This window comes from Oncorhynchus mykiss, chromosome 15 (assembly GCF_013265735.2).
Source record: "Oncorhynchus mykiss isolate Arlee chromosome 15, USDA_OmykA_1.1, whole genome shotgun sequence".
Taxonomy (NCBI): Eukaryota; Metazoa; Chordata; class Actinopteri; order Salmoniformes; family Salmonidae; genus Oncorhynchus; species Oncorhynchus mykiss.
Window position 1 is genome coordinate 5,951,449 of NC_048579.1, and position 14,334 is coordinate 5,965,782.

A 14,334-nucleotide genomic window follows, 5' to 3' on the forward strand; every position below is an offset into this window, starting at 1 on the left:
AATGACGCCTCTAGCGCTGAGTTTCAGTGCCTTAGACCGCTGTGCCACATTATTTTCAATGATGGCCTAGGAACGGTGGGTTAACTGCCTCGTTCAGGGGCAGAATGACAGATTTTGACCTTGTCAGCTCGGGGGATTCAAACTTGCAACCTTACAGTTAACTAGTCCAACGCTCTAACCACCTGCCTCTCATTGCACTCCACGAGGAGCAGTAAGAAGCCAAGGTAAGTTGCTAGCTAGCATTAAAAAACAATCAATCAATCAAAGTCACTAGTTAACAACACATGGTTGATGATATTACTAGTTTATTTATCGATGCGGTGCGTATCGATGCTCCAATGTGAACCTAACCATAAACATCAATGCTTTTCTTAAAATCAATACACATAAGTATATATTTTTAAACCTTCATATATAGCTAAAAGAAATCCAGGTTAGCAGGCAATATTAACCAGGTGAAATTGTGTCATTTCTCTTGCGTTCATTGCACGCAGAGTCAGGGTATATGCAACAGTTTGGGCCGCCTGGCTCGTTGCGAACTAATTTGCCAGAATTTTATGTAATTATGACATAACATTGAAGGTTGTGCAATGTAACAGGAATATTTAGACTTAGGGATGCCACCCGTTAGATAAAATACGGAACGGTTCCATATTTCACTGAAAGAATCTTGTCTTGTTTTCGAGATGATAGTTTCTGGATTTGACCATATTAATAACCTACTGTGTGTATTTATGTGTGTTATTATGTTATAATTAAGTCTATGATTTGATAGAGCAGTCTGACTGAGCGGTGGTAGGCACCAGCAGGCTCGTAAGCATTCATTCAAACAGCACTTTCCTGCGTTTTGCCAGCAGCTCTTCGCAATGCTTCAAGCATCGTGCTGTTTATGACTTCAAGCCCATCAACTCCCGAGATGAGGCTGGTGTAACCGATGTGAAATGGCTAGCTAGTTAGCGGGGTGCGCGCTAATAGCGTTTCAAACGTCACTCGCTCTGAGACTTAGTGGTTGTTCCCCTTGCTCTGCATAGGTAACGCTGCTTCGAGGGTGGCTGTTGTCGTTGTGTTCCTGGTTCGAGCCCGGGTAGGAGCGAGGAGGGGGATGGAAGCTATACTGTTACACTGGCAAAACTAAAGTGTCTATAAGAACATCCAACAGTGAAAGGTTAATGAAATACAAATGGTAGAGAGAGAAATAGTCCCATAATTCCTATAATAACTACAACCTAAAACTTCTTACCTGAGAATGTTGAAGACTCATGTTAAAAGGAACCACCAGCTTTCATATGTTTTCATGTTCTGAGCAAGGAACTTAAACGTTAGCTTTTTATACATGGCACATATTGCACTTTTACTTTCTTCTCCAACACTTTGTTTTTGCATTATTTAAACCAAATTGAACATGTTTCCTTATTTATTTGAGGCTAAATAGATTTTTTTTTACGTATTATATTAGGTTAAAATAAGTGTTAATTCAGTATCGTTGTAATTGTCATTATTACAACAACAAAAATTGTCTGATTAATCGGTATCGGTGTTGAAAAATTATAATCGGTCGACCTCTGGAATAGGGTGCCTCTGGGACTCCTCTCCCCTCCAGCTTCTCATCCACTTGGCTGGTGTTAGCAGTTTAACACAGACCACAAAGCAAATCAGGGGGAGAAAAATAGGTTTATTCAAAGAGAAGAAATCATAGTTCATATGGCTCCCTAGTGGCACAGTGGTCTAAGGCATTGCATCTCAGTGCCAGAGGCGTCACTACAGTCCCTGGTTTCGATTCCAGGCTGTATCACAACAGGCCGTGATTGGGAGTCCCAAAAGGCGGCGCACAATTGGCCCAGAGTCGTCCGGGTTTGGGTTTGCCAGATTAGGCCGTCATTGTAAATAAGAATTTGTTCTTAACTGACTTGCCTAGTTAAATAAAGGTTAAATATTATTTTTTTTATTAAAATTGTTTTTATGCTGGGAAGTAGATGGTCATTCTTCCCTGTCCTCAGTGATTCTCCACAGAACAAAGTAACAGGATGTAATTTATAACCCAACCCTAGCCTGTAGTTGACCAATTAGAATTCCTTGCAATAAAATTGGGCCAATGGCCAAATGCCAAGTATCCCGTTTCAGGCTCAATGTATAGACAATTCGGACCAATGAGAACTTGCTAGATGTAGCTACGAGTCCCGGACTGAAATTCCTCCCATGTCTCTGACCCATTAATCATTAATTCCCCATTATAGAATAACAACTATTTCCATTGATCGTTAATTCCCTCTTGACCTTTAGCCCTCTTGACATATTCTTACACTGGGACACACACACACACACACACACACACACACACACACACACACACACACACACACACACACACACACACACACACACACACACACACACACACACACACACACACACACACACACACACACACACACACACACACACACACACACACACACACACACACACACACACACACACACACACACACACACACACACACACACACACACACACACACACACACACACACACACACACACACACACACACACACACACACACACACACACACACACACACACACACACACACACACACACACACACACACACACACACACACACACACACACACACACACACACACACACACACACACACACACACACACACACACACACACTGACTGACTGACTGACTGACTGACTGACTGACTGACTGACTGACTGACTGACTGACTGACTGACTGACTGACTGACTGACTGACTGACTGACTGACTGACTGACTGACTGACTGACTGACTGACTGACTGACTGACTGACTGACTGACTGACTGACTGACTGACTGACTGACTGACTGACTGACTGACTGACTGACTGACTGACTGACTGACTGACTGACTGACTGACTGACTGACTGACTGACTGACTGACTGACTGACTGACTGACTGACTGACTGACTGACTGACTGACTGACTGACTGACTGACTGACTGACTGACTGACTGACTGACTGACTGACTGACTGACTGACTGACTGACTGACTGACTGACTGACTGACTGACTGACTGACTGACTGACTGACTGACTGACTGACTGACTGACTGACTGACTGACTGACTGACTGACTGACTGACTGACTGACTGACTGACTGACTGACTGACTGACTGACTGACTGACTGACTGACTGACTGACTGACTGACTGACTGACTGACTGACTGACTGACTGACTGACTGACTGACTGACTGACTGACTGACTGACTGACTGACTGACTGACTGACTGACTGACTGACTGACTGACTGACTGACTGACTGACTGACTGACTGACTGACTGACTGACTGACTGACTGACTGACTGACTGACTGACTGACTGACTGACTGACTGACTGACTGACTGACTGACTGACTGACTGACTGACTGACTGACTGACTGACTGACTGACTGACTGACTGACTGACTGACTGACTGACTGACTGACTGACTGACTGACTGACTGACTGACTGACTGACTGACTGACTGACTGACTGACTGACTGACTGACTGACTGACTGACTGACTGACTGACTGACTGACTGACTGACTGACTGACTGACTGACTGACTGACTGACTGACTGACTGACTGACTGACTGACTGACTGACTGACTGACTGACTGACTGACTGACTGACTGACTGACTGACTGACTGACTGACTGACTGACTGACTGACTGACTGACTGACTGACTGACTGACTGACTGACTGACTGACTGACTGACTGACTGACTGACTGACTGACTGACTGACTGACTGACTGACTGACTGACTGACTGACTGACTGACTGACTGACTGACTGACTGACTGACTGACTGACTGACTGACTGACTGACTGACTGACTGACTGACTGACTGACTGACTGACTGACTGACTGACTGACTGACTGACTGACTGACTGACTGACTGACTGACTGACTGACTGACTGACTGACTGACTGACTGACTGACTGACTGACTGACTGACTGACTGACTGACTGACTGACTGACTGACTGACTGACTGACTGACTGACTGACTGACTGACTGACTGACTGACTGACTGACTGACTGACTGACTGACTGACTGACTGACTGACTGACTGACTGACTGACTGACTGACTGACTGACTGACTGACTGACTGACTGACTGACTGACTGACTGACTGACTGACTGACTGACTGACTGACTGACTGACTGACTGACTGACTGACTGACTGACTGACTGACTGACTGACTGACTGACTGACTGACTGACTGACTGACTGACTGACTGACTGACTGACTGACTGACTGACTGACTGACTGAGCGAGCGTAAACATTAGACCTTACACTGACAGGGGCTTGGACTTCGACTGTTGTAGTCAAATAGATTGAATCAGTTTATGATAAACAGATTCATTATATGATCAAACTGATTTAATCTATTTATCACAAACGGATTCATTATATTTATCACAAACTGATTAAATATAATGAATCAGTTTGTGATAAATAGAAATGGATGGATTCAGTTTGTGATAAACTGATTCAATCTATTGTTATTTATGTCATAAAAATGGCCCCGTTGTCAATGGGTGGTTGTTTAATAAATGTACCTACTTGGAACAGGCTAGATTAAGGGCTTCAGATATGACAGTCAATGGGGGCTTAGTGTTCTGCTCAGGGTTTAATGACATTTAACTGTCCCCTAGTGTTCTGCTGAGGGTTTAATGACATTTAACTGTCCCCTAGTGTTCTGCTGAGGGTTTAATGACATTTAACTGTCCCTTAGTGTTCTGCTGAGGGTTTAATGGCATTGACCTGTCCCCTAGTGTTCTGCTGAGGGTTTAATTGCATTGACCTGTCCCCTAGTGTTCTGCTGAGGGTTTAATGGCATTGACCTGTCCCCTAGTGTTCTGCTGAGGGTTTAATGACATTTAACTGTCCCTTAGTGTTCTGCTGAGGGTTTAATGGCATTGACCTGTCCCCTAGTGTTCTGCTGAGGGTTTAATGACATTTAACTGTCCCCTAGTGTTCTGCTGAGGGTTTAATGGCATTGACCTGTCCCCTAGTGTTCTGCTGAGGGTTTAATGACATTTAACTGTCCCCTAGTGTTCTGCTGAGGGTTTAATGGCATTTAACTGTCCCTTAGTGTTCTGCTGAGGGTTTAATGGCATTTAACTGTCCCCTAGTGTTCTGCTGAGGGTTTAATGGCATTTAACTGTCCCTTAGTGTTCTGCTGAGGGTTTAATGGCATTTAACTGTCCCTCAGTGTTCTGCTGAGGGTTTAATGGCATTTAACTGTCCCTCAGTGTTCTGCTGAGGGTTTAATGGCATTTAGCTGTCCCTTAGTGTTCTGCTGAGGGTTTAATGGCATTTAGCTGTCCCTTAGTGTTCTGCTGAGGGTTTAATGGCATTTAACTGTCCCTTATTGTTCTGCTGAGGGTTTAATGGCATTTAACTGTCCCTTAGTGTTCTGCTGAGGGTTTAATGGCATTTAACTGTCCCCTAGAGTTCTGCTGAGGGTTTAATGGCATTTAGCTGTCCCTCAGTGTTCTGCTGAGGGTTTAATGGCATTTAACTGTCCCTTAGTGTCCTGCTGAGGGTTTAATGGCATTTAACTGTCCCTTAGTGTTCTGCTGAGGGTTTAATGGCATTTAACTGTCCCTTAGTGTTCTGCTGAGGGTTTAATGGCATTTAACTGTCCCCTAGTGTTTTGCTGAGGGTTTAATGACATTTAACTGTCCCTTAGTGTTCTGCTGAGGGTTTAATGGCATTTAACTGTCCCTTAGTGTTCTGCTGAGTGTTTAATGGCATTTAGCTGTCCCCTAGTGTTCTGCTGAGGGTTTAATGGCATTTAACTGTCCCTTATTGTTCTGCTGAGGGTTTAATGGCATTTAGCTGTCCCCTAGTGTTCTGCTGAGGGTTTAATGGCATTTAGCTGTCCCTTAGTGTTCTGCTGAGGGTTTAATGGCATTTAACTGTCCCTTAGTGTTCTGCTGAGGGTTTAATGGCATTTAGCTGTCCCTTAGTGTTCTGCTGAGGGTTTAATTGCATTTAACTGTCCCTTAGTGTTCTGCTGAGGGTTTAATGGCATTTAGCTGTCCCTTAGTGTTCTGCTGAGGGTTTAATGGCATTTAACTGTCCCTTAGTGTTCTGCTGAGGGTTTAATGGCATTGACCTGTCCCCTAGTGTTCTGCTGAGGGTTTAATGGCATTTAACTGTCCCTTAGTGTTCTGCTGAGGGTTTAATGGCATTTAACTGTCCCTTAGTGTTCTGCTGAGGGTTTAATGGCATTTAGCTGTCCCTTAGTGTTCTGCTGAGGGTTTAATGGCATTTAACTGTCCCTTAGTGTTCTGCTGAGGGTTTAATGGCATTTAGCTGTCCCTTAGTGTTCTGCTGAGGGTTTAATGGCATTTAACTGTCCCTTAGTGTTCTGCTGAGGGTTTAATGGCATTTAACTGTCCCTTAGTGTTCTGCTGAGGGTTTAATGACATTGACCTGTCCTCTAGTGTTCTGCTGAGGGTTTAATGGCATTTAGCTGTCCTTTAGTGTTCTGCTCAGGGTTTAATGACATTTAACTGTCCCTTAGTGTTCTGCTGAGGGTTTAATGGCATTGACCTGTCCTCTAGTGTTCTGCTGAGGGTTTAATGGCATTTAACTGTCCCTCAGTGTTCTGCAGAGGGTTTAATGGCATTTAACTGTCCCTTAATGTTCTCTATCAACCTAATAAACCTGTATTTCAAGTCAATACTACCATGATGTGAAACCGTGACTGAGTGTTTCTTGCCAGGGGGAGATGGATGATTCATTCAGTTAGGGTCGTTTGAGTGGTTGAAGTAGTCTACAGTTTGCTAGTCAATGGCTTTCTGACAGTCACCAAATTATCATTGGTGTCGAAAGCTGTGTGTAATCAGCTGTTCTTTCCCTTTTGTCATATCAAATCTTTAGAGTTTCTCAATTAACCTAATTTACCAGTGTTAACACAAGTCAAGAATCGTGTGTGTGTGTGTGTGTGTGTGTGTGTAACCCCGATTTAAGTGTGTCTTCCTGTCTGGTCACTAGGTAGAAGAGGTGGATGAAGGGTTGCCCTCCCAGCAGCCATGATGCCCTGAAGAGCTGACTGGAGTCTGTACCAGAACCTAGGTACTGTGACACACACGCAGACACTGTGACGCGCGCTCCCCCCCCCCCCCCCCCCCCCGCGTGTCTATTTATGACCCTGCTCTGCTCTCCTCTTCATGTGTCTATTTGGTTACTAGTCCCGTTATGCAGCTTTCTTCAGAAAACTAGCCCTCAACTTCACTGTTCCTTGTCGGTGTGGGTTACCGCCCTGCCACGGAGCATTGAGTGGCGTATTTTCTATTTTCAGGAATTCTGCTGACTTCAGCTTCACTTTACAGAGTGAAGTTAGCTTGTTAGCCACGCTATTTGTTGCCAGGTAGCTACAGTACACCTCTTGCCTGCCCTACACACATTTGCCATTGTTAGCTAGCCAGCTCCACTGCTTTAGCATCCCGCTAATATCAGATTCCACACGCTACTTCTACCCGGGGTCTCTAGCTCTCCGTCGGTTCCCACCGTTCGTGGTTAGCTAGCTGAACTTTTGAGTGTCTTGGCTAGTTAGTGGGTTAATGGCATAATTAAACACCCATTAGGTGTTGTTTGACTAGCACGTGCTGTTCATTTTTCACTGTGTTACGCCACCAGTTGATGCACCATCCCTTTTGACATTGTTAAAAGATAACTCAGCAGTTCATTCTACCTCAAGTTAGTTGGTTTACACACCCGAGTCATAACACTTGGTATCTCACGCTACGGCCCATCACGCAGGTGAAGATAGCCAGCTAATTAGCTAGCATCACCGTATAAAGATGGCATTTATTTCCCACCACCCTGGTAAATAAAGCTTTCTGTTTCTACTTACTTGGCTTAAGCTGCACGTTACCCTGTGTCTCTCTCGACGTCGCGTCGTAGTAGCAGCGTGGGCAGGCTTAAGCGTCTTGGCATAAATTGGTGACTGACTGGTTGATCTGCGCCGGACACTCGGGCTCAAGCAGCGGAGCACACAGCCCAGCTGTTGTCGCACCTGCTCTCTCTAGACTTCAGGATAAATCACCTGCTCTCTCTAGACTTCAGGATAAATCACCTGCTCTCTCTAGACTTCAGGATAAATCACCTGCTCTCTCTAGACTTCAGGATAAATCACCTGCTCTCTCTAGACTTCAGGATAAATCACCTGCTCTCTCTAGACTTCAGGATAAATCACCTGCTCTCTCTAGACTTCAGGATAAATCACCTGCTCTCTCTAGACTTCAGGATAAATCACCTGCTCTCTCTAGACTTCAGGATAAATCACCTGCTCTCTCTAGACTTCAGGATAAATCACCTGCTCGCTCTAGGCTTCAGGATAAATCACCTGCTCGCTCTAGGCTTCAGGATAAATCACCTGCTCGCTCTAGGCTTCAGGATAAATCACCTGCTCTCTCTAGGCTTCAGGATAAATCACCTGCTCTCTCTAGGCTTCAGGATAAATCACCTGCTCTCTCTAGGGTTCAGGATAAATCACCTGCTCTCTCTAGGGTTCAGGATAAATCACCTGCTCTCTCTAGACTTCAGGATAAATCACCTGCTCTCTCTAGGCTTCAGGATAAATCACCTGCTCTCTCATGGGTTCAGGATAAATCACCTGCTCTCTCTAGGGTTCAGGATAAATCACCTGCTCTCTCTAGGGTTCAGGATAAATCACCTGCTCTCTCTAGGGTTCAGGAAAAATCACCTGCTCTCTCTAGGCTTCAGGATAAATCACCTGCTCTCTCTAGGCTTCAGGATAAATCACCTGCTCTCTCTAGACTTCAGGATAAATCACCTGCTCTCTCTAGGCTTCAGGATAAAACACCTGCTCTCTCTAGGCTTCAGGATAAATCACCTGCTCGCTCTAGGCTTCAGGATAAATCACCTGCTCTCTCTAGGGTTCAGGATAAATCACCTGCTCGCTCTAGGCTTCAGGATGAAACACCTGCTCTCTCTAGGGTTCAGGATAAATCACCTACTCGCTCTAGGCTTCAGGATAAATCACCTGCTCTCTCTAGGCTTCAGGATGAAACACCTGCTCTCTCTAGGGTTCAGGATAAAACACCTGCTCTCTCTAGGGTTCAGGATAAAACACCTGCTCTCGCTAGGGTTCAGGATAAATCACCTGCTCTCTCTAGGGTTCAGGATAAAACACCTGCTTTCTCTAGGCTTCAGGATAAATCACCTGCTCTCTCTAGGGTTCAGGATAAATCACCTTTTCTCTCTAGGGTTCAGGATAAAACACCTGCTCTCTCTAGGGTTCAGGATAAAACACCTGCTCTCTCTAGGGTTCAGGATAAAACACCTGCTCTCTCTAGGGTTCAGGATAAATCACCTGCTCTCATCAGTCACGTACTGGCTTCTTGGGCTCATAGTCTCCATGATTGTGGTATTTCTGCTTGGTCTCCTCCTCATGAGAGACTTCCAGCGTTAGGTGACCTCACTTCGCTTGGACCCGTCTCTCTACTGGCACAGGTGCTCACTTCTTAATTATTATTATTATTATTGTTTTTTCAAATATAACTTTTATTTAACTAGGCAAGTTAGTTAAGAACAAATTCTTATTTACAATGACATCCTACACCGGCCAATCCCGGATGACGCTGAGCCAATTGTGCGCTGCCCTATGGGACTCCCAATCACGGCCGGTTGTGATACAGCCTGGAATCTAACCAGGGTCTGTAGTGACGCCTCTAGCACTGAGAAGCAGTGCCCTTAGACCACTGTGATACAGCCTGGAATCTCACCAGGGTCTGTAGTGACGCCTCTAGCACTGAGAAGCAGTGCCCTTAGATCACTGTGATACAGCCTGGAATCTAACCAGGGTCTGTAGTGATGCCTCTAGCACTGAGATGCAGTTCCTTAGACCACTGTGATACAGCCTGGAATCTAACCAGGGTCTGTAGTGACGCCTCTAGCACTGAGATGCAGTGCTCTTAGACCGCTGTTATACAGCCTGGAATCTAACCAGGGTCTGTAGTGACGCCTCTAGCACTGAGATGCAGTTCCTTAGACTACTGCACCACCCGGGAGCCACTTCTCTCTGCAAAGTGTCTATCGGCACTTCCAATGCTGGAGAGACCCATCTCTCTTGACGCGGGACTTCCAATGCTGGAGAGACCCATCTCTCTTGACGCGGGACTTCCAATGCTGGAGAGACCCATCTCTCTTGACGCGGGACTTCCCGACTGGGGGAGTCTTCACGCGCGGAGTAGTGACTGGTTGCATCACTACAGAGATGGGGGCAGTCCACGAAGGGCGTACGGTGAACTTGTTCGGCGGCTCGTTCGGCTTCCCCTCACTCCTTTGAGGATGTAACGCCTGGATGTTGCTGTGCCCTCCCTGGTGCACACTGTGCCCTCCCTGGTGCACACAGTCCCCTCCCTGGTGCACACTGTGCCCTCCCTGGTGCACACAGTCCCCTCCCTGGTGCACACTGTGCCCTCCCTGGTGCACACAGTCCCCTCCCTGGTGCACACAGTCCCCTCCCTGGTGCACACAGTCCCCTCCCTGATGCACACAGTCCCCTCCCTGGTGCACACAGTCCTTGGTGCTGGAGATTTTATGTTTTCATTTATTATGGATCCCCATTAGTTCCTGCCAAGGCAGCAGCTACTCTTCCTGGGGTTTATTATGGATCCTGATTAGTTCCTGCCAAGGCAGCAGCTACTCTTCCTGGGGTTTATTAGGGATCCCCTTTAGTTCCTGCCAAGGCAGCAGCTACTCTTCCTGGGGTTTATTATGGATCCTCATTAGTTCCTGCCAAGGCAGCAGCTACTCTTCCTGCGGTTTATTATGGATCCCCATTAGTTCCTGTCAAGGCAGCAGCTACTCTTCTTGGGGTCCAGCAAAATGAAGGCAGTTTATACAATTTTAAAAACATTACAATACATTGACAGATTTCACAATACGCTGTGTGCCCTCAGGCCCCTACTCCACCACTACCACATCGAATAAAAATTTGATTTGTCACATACACATGGTTAGCAGATGTTAATGCGAGTGTAGCGAACTACTACTAAATTCATGTGTAGCTATAGTGAGTAGGATGGATGAGTTAAATTACTATGTACCACAGCAGGCTTCTCAGAAAACGGGCTATTGGCAATCAGGGCGTTTTTGTAAGTTTCCCACAGTGCGATGTCAAACCGAATTGCTCTACGGACAATTACATCCACCACATGGCTTGGTTTTTGCTCTGACATGCACTGTCAACTGTGGGACCTTATATAGACAGGTGTGTCTTTCCAAATCATGTCCAATCAATTGAATTTACCACAGGTGGACTCCAATCAAGTAGAAACATCTCAAGGCTGTTAAATGGAAACAGGGTTGAGTTGAGTTTATTTTTATTTTTTTACAGGGACAGTGCACATTAATCAACGTTTCAGTCAAAGTGTCGGTTTTAGCCAGCCGGCTAATTTTCAGTCCCTGGGCAGGTTATTAAAAACAATTACAATATAGACAATCATTGAGCAGTGAGCACACGCAGAGCAACATAGGACAAGCAAGACATAGCATACAGACAGAGCAACATAGGACAAGCAAGACGTAGCATACAGACAGAGCAACACAGGACAAGTAAGACGTAGCATACAGACAGAGCAACATAGAACAAGCAAAATAGGACAAGCAAGACGTAGCATACAGACAGAGCAACATAGGACAAGCAAGACGTAGCATACAGACAGAGCAACACAGGACAAGCAAGACGTAGCATACAGACAGAGCAACATAGAACAAGCAAGACGTAGCATACAGACAGAGCAACATAGGACAAGAAAGACGTAGCATACAGACAGAGCAACATATAGAACAAGCAAGACATAGCATACAGACAGAGCAACACAGGACAAGCAAGACGCAGCATACAGACAGAGCAACACAGAACAAAAAGCAGCAAGACAAAATTCATAAAAGCAACAAAGTGTTTCCACACCTCACAAGCTACAGACAACAGACAACATGGAAAGCGGCAACACACAGCTAGGGACCATGTTCACAAATCTGATTGACCTTTAGCCATGTCTTCATACATTTTGTGAAAGTGTGATAGGGGGTGCAGTCATGTGTGTCTGATGGGTGCACCCGAGTCTCATTTCACAGGGTCTGAATACTTATGTCAATTTCAAAAAACTCGCTTCCGCTTTGTCATGTTGGGGCGTTGTGTGTAGATTGATGAAGACAAAATGAATACAAAGTCAAGGGGTCTGACTGCTTTCCAAAGGCAGTGTATAGGTTAGGGTGCCATTAGGCATCCAGAGTTAAAGGCTAATTCTGCTCATTTTCATTCTCATGTTCATTATCTCCAGCACCATACCAATGTCTCCATACGCAAAAACGAGAGAGAGAGAGAGAGAGAGAGAGAGGCCCTGCTAACCCCCTGTGACGGATCTCTCTCTCTCTCTCTCTGTTTGGGGGAAAATAAATTACCCATGATGCAATTCCCCCCACGTCCTAACAGAGAATCCCTCCCTCCTTACTGACTCTCCATATGGAGCAGAAGAAGCCATCGCGACACAGCTGCAACATTGTTTTCTTCCTATATATTATTCTACAGTGTAAGGGGGACACGTCCCAAATGGGACCACATTTTAGGGCCCTCCGTTTGACCAGGGCCCATAGGGCTGAAAGCCAATGTTTCTAGGCTCTTGTTACAGTCGACTAAGACTTCAAATCAATGCGCCCCCCCCCCCCCCCCCCCCCCCCCTTCTTACTCTCTAACTAGTGTTTTTGATATTCCATGTAGATGAATGCACAGTCATGGCCCGTGCAGGCCAGTGGATCCCCATAACCACTGGGTGTGTCTCTGTAGACCGAAGCCCACTAACCCACATGATTATAGGCATGCTACGCTGGCACATGCCCCCTTGGCAGACTCGAGACAAAGCCATAGTCTTACCAAAGGCACCCTATTTCCTATGGGAGCTAGTCTAAAGTAGTGCACTATAAAAGGAATAGGGTGTCATTTTGGACTGTCTGGCAGTGAGAGGCGGTTTTGCGTGTTGTAATGTGACTGAAACGGGCGATTCAGTGTTTTTGAAGACCATTTACACACACACACACACACACACACTGTCACGAACCGGCTCGAAGCCCGTAAACAAAAAAGGGAAACAACGAGGAGATATAAGGACTAACAAAAATATATTTATTACAATTAACTATGGTGTGTGTGTGTGTGTGTGTAGTCACTAATCAGTAGTGTAAGTGAGTGGTTGCGTGTATAGATGTGATAGTGAGGAATGTTAAAAGATGCCAAAGCAAACAAACCAGCCACAAAAATGCCACGACCAAAATCCAACAGGTGTGTCTGCATGGAGAGAGTCTCTTCGACGACTGGGGGATGTGGTGTATTTATCCTGGGACACACCCAGGCCCAGGTGTGTCCCGTTTCGCTGACGACCCTCCCGGCTCCGCCCACCGACATCCTAATAAGGAAAACAAGAGCAAAGAGAGAGAATACGGCAGACAGAGTGGAAGGGTCGTCACAACACACACACACACACACACACCACTCGTTCATCACAACAGACCCCCCACCCCCCCAGCAGGGTAACACTCAAATCGTTGTCTCACTATGTTGTTATGGCAACTGATTTGAAATTGTCAAACATGATTATTAAGGATCCAGTGTTTTAATGGTGTGCTGCTTTACCCTGTGGAACAACCCCTCCCACTTGGGTTCTAGAGTTGTCCCTGTATGGGTTCTTAGCAGTGTTCTAGAGTTTTCCCTGTATGGGTTCTTAGCAGAGTTCTAGAGTTGTCCCTGTGTGTGTTCTTAGCAGAGTTCTAGAGTTGTCCCTGTATGTGTTCTTAGCAGAGTTATAGAGTTGTCCCTGTATGTGTTCTTAGCAGAGTTCTAGAGTTGTCCTTGAATTCTGAGCAGGCCACACACATACCTACCTAGCTACCGACACCTCCAACCACTTCACTCCAGAGCAACATGCCACTCAGTCAATTGATTTTCATATCTTCTGAAGTCCCGGTCTGACTGATTGTGTGACTGTGACACATTTCTCGGTGTGCTCCTCAGTTGACTGAATGGTTGTTATTAGTCTGTAGTGGATCCTATATATGTTGACTGAATGGTTGTTATTAGTCTGTAGTGGATCCTAATATATGTTGACTGAATGGTTATTAGTCTGTAGTGGATCCTATATATGTTGACTGAATGGTTATTAGTCTGTAGTGGATCCTATATATGTTGACTGAATGGTTATTAGTCTGTAGTGGATCCTATATATGTTGAC

General features: G+C 45.6%; 1 protein-coding gene across 6 annotated transcripts in view; it reads left to right on the plus strand.

The window, feature by feature from the left end:
* LOC110489533 (nuclear receptor coactivator 2) overlaps window positions 1–14,334 on the plus strand; it is a 193,084-nt gene that overhangs the window by 36,683 nt on the left and 142,067 nt on the right. For all 6 annotated transcript variants that reach the window (XM_036945677.1, XM_036945678.1, XM_036945680.1 and 3 more), the window contains exon 2: window positions 7,073–7,153. The gene's annotated coding sequence lies outside the window, so the exon portion shown is untranslated. The remainder of the gene's footprint in view (window positions 1–7,072; window positions 7,154–14,334) is intronic.